The sequence below is a fragment of the Theropithecus gelada genome, chromosome 20 (genome assembly GCF_003255815.1).
Source record: "Theropithecus gelada isolate Dixy chromosome 20, Tgel_1.0, whole genome shotgun sequence".
Classification (NCBI taxonomy): domain Eukaryota; kingdom Metazoa; phylum Chordata; class Mammalia; order Primates; family Cercopithecidae; genus Theropithecus; species Theropithecus gelada.
Genome location: NC_037688.1, coordinates 63499206 through 63507663, shown reverse-complemented (window position 1 = coordinate 63507663; position 8458 = coordinate 63499206).

The following is an 8458-nucleotide window of genomic DNA, read 5'->3' as shown; positions in this document are numbered from 1 at the left end:
GCTGAATATATACACTTCACGAAGATGAGCTTCTGCGCTCACCAAAAAGGCATGAATAAGAAAGCAGCATGCTTACCAGTAGCTGAAAGCTGGAGACAGCCCACATGTCCATCAACAGTAGAATGAATCAATAAATTAGGCTTTATTCTTCCAACAGAATCATGTCAGCAATCAGAATGAGATCCAAGTATAATTAAACACAACAATATGGATCAGGTTCACAAAGAGAATGTTGCACACATTAATAAGAAACTGAGTTCAACAGTGAGAACACTTGGACACAGGGTGGGGAACATCACACACCAGGGCCTGTCGTGGGTGGGGGGAGGGGAGAGGGATATCATTAAGAGATATGCTTAATGTAAATGACGAGTTAATGGGTGCAGCACACCAACATGGCACAGGTATACATATGTAACAAACCTGCATGTTGCGCACATGTACCCCAGAACTTAGAGTATGATTTTAAAAAGGTAGAAAAAAGAAACTGAGTTCAAATGATATATATTCCTTTTATATAAAGTTCAAAACCAGACAAAATCCTTCTATGGTGCTAGAAGTCAGGATAGCGGTTGCCCTTGGGAGATGTAGGAACTGGAGAGGCAAGAGGGGGTTTCTGGGAGCAGCCACTGTTGTATTTCATGAATGGGATGCTGGTTACACAGGAGTGTTCATTTTGTTAAAATTCATGAAGCTGTACTTGTGATGTATGTGCATGATCTGTGTATTATACACCAATAAAACATAGTAAAAGCATTATGTGGCTACCAGGTGACAGCCACTTGTTCATCACACTCACACTTACTGTCACCACCCGTAGGAGCAACACAGACAGGAATATGTTGAGAACAAGATTCTAAGTGCTACTTTTCCACCTGAGGAGCTCCAAGTAGAGAGGAACTCTTGACAAGATAGGCCAGTTCCTCGGAGTCCCTGAAGAGTGGAGAATGACTGGACAAGGAGCTGGTTCACTGGGGTCTTTAGAGAAAGCCAGAAAGAATCAAGGAAGGGAACGTTTTCTCTCCCAAGGCATCTCAGAGTTCTGAATCAGCTTCCTGCTTAGCATCAGTACCAGAAAGGCACTCTCCCAGGTTCTGAATTTACTGGCGGGTTCTGAGGCCCCAGTGGGGATTTGTCTTGAGACAGCCTTAGGCTGGGTAAAAGAGGGCGGTTTTCGGGCCAGAAGGTTTGATATCCATACCTTGTCAACAGTGAAGTCACAGGTCATCAAGTATAACAGAGGAGGTATCATTACCTTCATTTACAGATGACCTGAGGGAAGTTAAGTGCAGTTCTTGAACTGCTTACATCAGCAGAAGTCAGGCTGAAATAGGAATTTCTCGATTCCTGGTTCAGTGCACTCTGGGTGTCAGTTTTCTCACGGACACAAAGGAGTTGAATTAGATCATCTGTAAAGCTCCTCCGTGTGTCCCAGGTCCAGTGACTCTTCTGAGTTCTTGCTGAGGATAAAAGGGCCTTAGCAATTTCTCAGGACGAATGGATACAGTATCATTTACCCTTGCCTACTAGCAGCGGTCAGCATATGCATACACAAAAATGTGCACATATGGGCACACATGTACACACATGCACACGTGCACACTCATGCACACATGCATACACACATACACACTATGCACATTTATATGCTCTCATGCACACGCACACCTATGTACACACACATCTTGCCACAGTTCTAAGGTAGGTTTTTTATTGTTGTTTTTCTTCTTCTTCTTTTTTTTTTTTTTTTGAGACATAGTCTCACTCTGTCTCCCAGGCTGGAATGCAGTGGCGCGATCTCAGCTCGCTGCAACCTCCACCTCCTGGGTTCAAGCAATTCTCCTGCCTCAGCCTCCCTAGTAGCTGAGATTACAGGTGCCCGCCACCTCACCTGGCTCATTTTTGTATTTTAGTACAGACAGAGTTTCACCATATTGGTCAGGCTGGTCTCGAGCTCCTGACCTCAAGCAACCCACCTGCCTAGGCCTCCCAAGGTGCTGGGATTACAGATGTGAGCCACCGCACCCAGCCTGAGGTAGATTTTATATTTGTCATTGCCCAGCATCGAGGATCAGGCAGGGAGGTAGAAAGAGCACCTGTATTACATTTAAGCAAATCCAAGTTTGAATCTTGCATTCTGTCACTTTCTAACTGTGCAACCTGGAGCAAGTTCCCTAATATTTGTCCCTTCCTTCCTCATCTGGGATTTGAAGTGCTGACCCTTCTGTAGGCACTAAATACATGGCAGGCAGGTGTTATCTGTATGATGTCAAGGAGTTCCTTAAACCTCTCTGTGTCTGTTTATTCCTCTGTAAAATAGAATAACAGCCCCTATATCAAAGGAAGAGGCGGAAGCACAGTATATGATGTAAAGAGTTTACTTGAGCTAGGATAAGGAAGATTCAGACACCAGTCACCTGGGATATGAGCTCCACTTGGCCTTTATTACAGGCAGATTTTTAAAGGCAAAAAAGGAGGGGAACAAGGATTGGACTGATACAAAGTCCTGCCACGGATTCTCATTGAATTGCAGAAATAACATTGATTAGTGATTGGCTACCCATGGTTAAGCCTTCGAGTGTGGGATGTCGTGTCCAGTGAGGCGTTATTAGGTTAATTCATGGCTACTTGTGGCAATAGCAGACAGTTTCGACAGATGAATACATAGCTCTAAAGGGGGAGAATAAGATGTGATTGTTATATCATTTGACTGCTTCTCTGGGCCTAATAATTTGAAAGAGCTCACATTCCTCGATAAAAGTTCTTTCCTTTCCTTGAGATTAAGTTAGATGATAAATTTAAAATGTTTAGCATGCCGATTTATATGTATTAAGTATTCATAAAGTGTTATTCCATGTGCTGAGGGAGGGGGACACCCTCCCACATGCTCCCATGAACCCTATTTCTGGCAGATGTAAAGTTTTTTTAAATGGCTTTTTTTGGCCACATCTAGGAAGAGGGAAAATAAAGAGAAGTGAGAAGCAGCTTAGTCCATTAAAATGGGAATAATAGTAGTAATGATGGTGATGAGAATGCTGCAGTTTTCGTCTGTATGATTTTTTTTTTTTTTTTTTTTTTTTTTTTTTTTGAGACGGAGTCTCACTCTTGTCACCCAGGCTGGAGTGCAATGGTGCGATCTCGGCTCACTGCAACTTCCATCTCCTGGGTTCAAGTGATTCTCCTGCCTTAGCCTCCTGGGTAGCTGGGATTTCAGGCGCACACCACCACTCCTGGCTAATTTTTATATTTTTAGTAGAGACGGGGATTCACCATGTTGACCAGGCTGATCTCGAACTCCTAACCAGGTGTCAGGTGATCCACCCATCTTGGCTTCCCAAAGTGTTGGGAATACAGGCATGAGCCCATATGCAGGCTCTGCCCGTATGATGTTTTTTTATGCATTGCCAAGTGACTACACACCCTATCCCTTGTCTCCTTTCCCTCTCTAGCAACCGTCCAGTTATTAGGGCAGCTACGACTCTCATCTTCCATGTAAGAAGTGGGAACAGTTTCACGGATGTTCTGGGGCCCACAGTCCAAGTCCTGGTTCTTAGAGAGTTGGATCCAGATCCTGTGTCTTGTAGGTATATAGGTATATGTTTATGCATTGAATTGAAATATGTACAACTAGGTCCTTCCCCATCTCCCCACCCACCCAGCCTATAAAGTCTTCTATGAAACAAAGTTAATTCCACTCTCAGACAGAGGCTCCCAGAATCCAGTGTTTTGGTTGGTCTCCGCTACAAATGCTTTTTCTGATATTTGTGTGTTTGCAAGTCCCTCTCTAAGACTTTCTAAGATTTGATTGCTAATTGGCTGCTGTACACATGAAGTTCTGGACTTGGTGTTCCAAGCTCTTTATAGACTTGCTCTGTCTCTCTCTCTCTCTCTCTCTACACACACACACACACACACACACACACACACACACACACATTTATACTTTAAGTTCTAGGGTACATGTGTACAACGTGCAGGTCTGTTACATATGTATATATGTCTCATGTGGGTGTGCTGCACCCATTAACTCGTCATTTACATTAGGTATATCTCCTAATTCTATCCCTCCCCTCCCCCGACAATACTTGCTTTTTTTTCTCCCCCTCCTGCCATTAAATAATCACCCTTCAGCTTCTCTCAACTTACTGTCCATCAATAACCATTGTATTGGTTACATTACAGCCCTCCTTAATACAAAACAACGACAACAACAACAAACCATTCAAACTTCCAACCAACTTCCCCTGAAGGCACAGAAAGTGAGACCTAAGCGAAAAGAAATCCATCCTCTTTAACATCAGCTAACAGCATGGGAGTCAGTGTCTGGTGCAGAGCTCAGAATTCCTATTTCACATTCTGATTTGGCACTTTCACCATAATTATTCAAGTGGGAAAATCTCCTCTACTTTTCCTGTGAAGCTGTTTCCTCTCCTTCTGGAAGATAACAGCAGGATGATTGAGGAAGTAAAAGGATAAAGAGAAAGGATGCAGCCTGTTTCTTCATTTATTCAACCAATAATGTTTGAATGCGACAAAATCCTTGTCCTCAAGGAACTAACAGTCTGGGGTGAAGGGTGCAGGTGGGACAGATGTAAAAACATAATTTCAGATGCAGCTGCTACATGTGATTATAAAAGTCTATAGAATGGCTCATGTCTGTAATCCCAGCACTTTAGGAGACTAAGGCAGGCAGATCACTTGAGGTCAGGAGTTCGAGACCAGCCTTGCCAACATGGTGAAACCCCGTCTCTACTAAAAATACAAAAAGTAGCCAGGCGTGGTGGCAGCCACCTGTAATCCCAGCTACTCGGGAGGCTGAGGCAGGAGAATCACTTGAATCGGAGAGGCAGAGGTTGTGGTGAGCTGAGATCACGCCACTGCATTCCAGCCTGGGCAACAAGAGTGAGACTTCATCTCAAAAAAAAAAAAAAAAAAAAAAAAGTTTGTAAAGAAGAGGTCATAAAGTAGGGTAATAGTTTTTGTAAATATATATCTTCCTTTTCTCTCCTTATCATGCTCATGCTTTTCTCTACTTTCTTGAAAAAAACGGAATGTATTTATTAAACTGTGTTGCCTTTCTGGTCTGCTGATTCTATTATTTGTCATTTCTGGGTCTATTTTCTATTGATTGATTTGTCTACTTTACACCGGACAGGGGGAGCCAGGAAGCCTTCATAGGAGAAATAACCCCAGTGAGGGAAGGGGCCCTCCAGGCAGCAAAAACAGCACATAAAAGTGGGGTAGAGCAAAACAGAACAGCTCAAGGAGCCTGAGAAATTCCGTGGCACTGGAAGCTGGGTTATGAAGGGGATATGTTTAAGGACTAAGGCTGGAGAGGCCTTATCTCTCAGGTAAGCAGGCAGAACTCATCCTATAGAAGGTAAAGAGCCTCTGGAGTGATCTAAAGGAGAAAGTGACTTTTGTTTTAAATGCTCACTAGCTGCAGAGTAGAGAATGGATTGAGAGAGGTGAGCCTGGAGAAAGGCCACTTCAGAAGCTATTATGGCGGTTATGGTGAGAGATGACAGTAGCCTGGAAAAGATCAGATTCAATGGGGTTGAAGAAAGGTGGATGAATATGGTAGAGTTTTAGAAGGGAGAATCTAATATCATAGAAAACATGAGGGTGATTTCTGGCCCTTCACAGGAGAAAGAGGCTGAAAGAGAGGAACGGACTGGGGAGAGATTATGGAATGGGCTAGGATGGGTGGGGTTTATCCTCTGGGGTTCCCATGCCAAATTTCCTTCAGGTGACCAGTTTTACCTTTCTCCCTACCCCGTTCATCCCTGCCTGGTCATTAAGGATGGATATGCCATTTGTCTTTGCTGGACCTCAATTTCCATCCATGAAATGAAGGGACTGGGATTGAGTCCTTCCCTCTTCTCTCAGGCTGGACTGAGGTCTCCCTTCTCTGAGTCCTGCAATGTCTGTCTCAGTCTTACACTACTAAGCTTTTGCTGCTTCATTCTGTTTCCCCAAGAAGAGTTGAAGTTCTTTAATTAAGACACTCGGCATCCTCTACCAGCTGCTTGCAAAGGCTTCTTCAGGCCTGAGAGACCAGTATTCCTCAGTATGGAAGACTAGTCTTCAGGTTGCTTTTTGCTATCCCCAACATCCTTATTCTCCAGAACTTTCAGATGCTGGGTCCAGGCCCTATTTCACTGAGCCCTCTGCAGCTGGAATTTATCTTGCCCCAGAGCCCAGCTGAACAGCACTAGGGGTGGGAGATGTAAGCTGATGGGGGAGAAACATGGCAGGAATCCTGGTTCTTGGAAAGTTGGATCCAGATCCTGTGTCTTATAGGTATGTATGTGTGTGTTTATGTATACATATGTATGCGTGCATGTGCAGCCATATGTATGTGTGTGTGAGTATTGGAGTGTCTCTATGGTTTTTTTTCTGTATTAAGTTATATGTGAAGTTCCATGTATGTGTCTGCATCTAAATCATGATGCATAAGTCAGTGCACACATGTCAACATCTATATGCCCATGAGTATTAATGCCTGTGTATGTGTGAGGGCCTTTGCTGGCAAATGCATGTGTCTGTCCACATACCTGTTTGCAAGTAGGTGCATATATGTTATAAACATGTACATATGTATATATGGGTGCCACACTGTGTGTGTGTGTTTGTGTGTGTGTGTGTGTGTTAAGTGTTGTCTATAAATGGAGGCAAGATACAGTGTCTAGTTAAGAGCATTTGCTTTAAAGTCTGGCTACCTGGGTTCAAGCCCTGAAATCAGCATTTAAAAGCCATAGGCCTTTGAGTAATTATCCTTTTAAAGCATTGGTTTGCTCATCACTAAAATGAAGGTAATAGTAGTGGCTAACTTCCATGTCTAATGTGAGGGTGGAATGATAATAATGCCCAACATGTACTTAAAATAATGCCTTATACATAGGGGGTGTTAAAAAATATTGGTTGTCACAAAGTAATTCATGACAATAAATATGTAAGTGGCTGGCTTGAGGGTCTCTGAGGCTTTCTGCATGTGCATTTGTGCCTTTGGGCACATGAGGTTGATGTGTGTGTCTGTTAGAATGTGTGTGTTGGTGTGGATAGACGCCTCTGGGTATACAGGCCTGTGTTTGGGGGTAAGTGGGTATGTGTGTTGGTGGTTTGTCTGTGAGTGCCTCTGTGTGAGTTTGGGTTCTGCCAGGATTGTGAATCTTCCAAGGGAAGGGATTACATCTGATTAATCATTGTACCCAGGTCCCTGGACCTGGGACATACAAATTGCTAAGCAAATTTGTGTTGACTGAATGAATGAAGTGGACTGGACATTCAGAGATTGTTATTCAGACAACATGCTCATTTGTAGAAAAGAAAAAGGTGTAACTAGCTAGCTAGCTAGATGATAATTGAGTAGGTAGGTATGTAGAGAATAGGTAGATACGAGGTAGATGATAGATAGATAGATAGATGGATAGATAGATAGATAGATAGATAGATAGATAGATAAATAGATAGATGGATAGATAGATAGATAGATAGATGGATGGATAGATAGATAGATAGATAGATAGATAGATAGATAGATAGATGGATAGATAGATAGATAGATAGATAGATAGATAGATAGACAGACAGACAGACAGACAGACAGACAGACAGACAGACAGATAGATAGATAGATAGATAGATAGATAGATGGATAGATAGATAGGTAGATAGATAGATAGATAGACAGACAGACAGATAGATAGATAGACAGACAGACAGACAGACAGATAGATAGATAGATGGATAGACAGATAGATAGATAGATAGATAGATAGATAGATAGATAGATAGATAGATAGATAGATAGATAGATAGATGGATAGATAGATAGATAGATAGATAGATGATAGATAGATAGATAGATAGATAGATAGATAGATAGATAGATGATAGATAGACAGATGATAGGTAGACAGCCAGACAGATAGATAGCTGAGATTGGCTCTAAGTGGAATCTTATGTACTTTCTCCTGGACGTTATGCTAGAGTTCATACGTCCCAGGGTGCTCCAAAACATTGGCTCTGGCAGCTCTGTGAGTGTTTATGGAGTTGCTTTGAGGGCCTGCAGAGGAAGGAATCACAGAATGGAGAGCTAAGTTCCCCACCTGACATCATCAAGAATCTATTTGCTTTTAATCTCTGCATGTCCATGTCAAATTGTAAAGTTCCACTACTATACATTTTTGAAAATCTTGTTACAGACCAACCCGTTTTATTCTACAGAAGGCAGCAGCTGAGCCTCAGAGAGAGGAGAAGGTTAGAACCTGACCTCCCTTTCAGGCCTATTTCTACCATGCCACCTGCCTTGGGATGTAGTAGGTAGGCCTCCTCTAACTCACTGGGAAACAGAATGCAATTCCTCCCAGGAACTCCTCTTTTAGAGAAGCCACTATCATAGTGGCCCTTGGGATGTCTGTCCAAGAAACGACCCCATTCGTGTGAGATTGCCCCA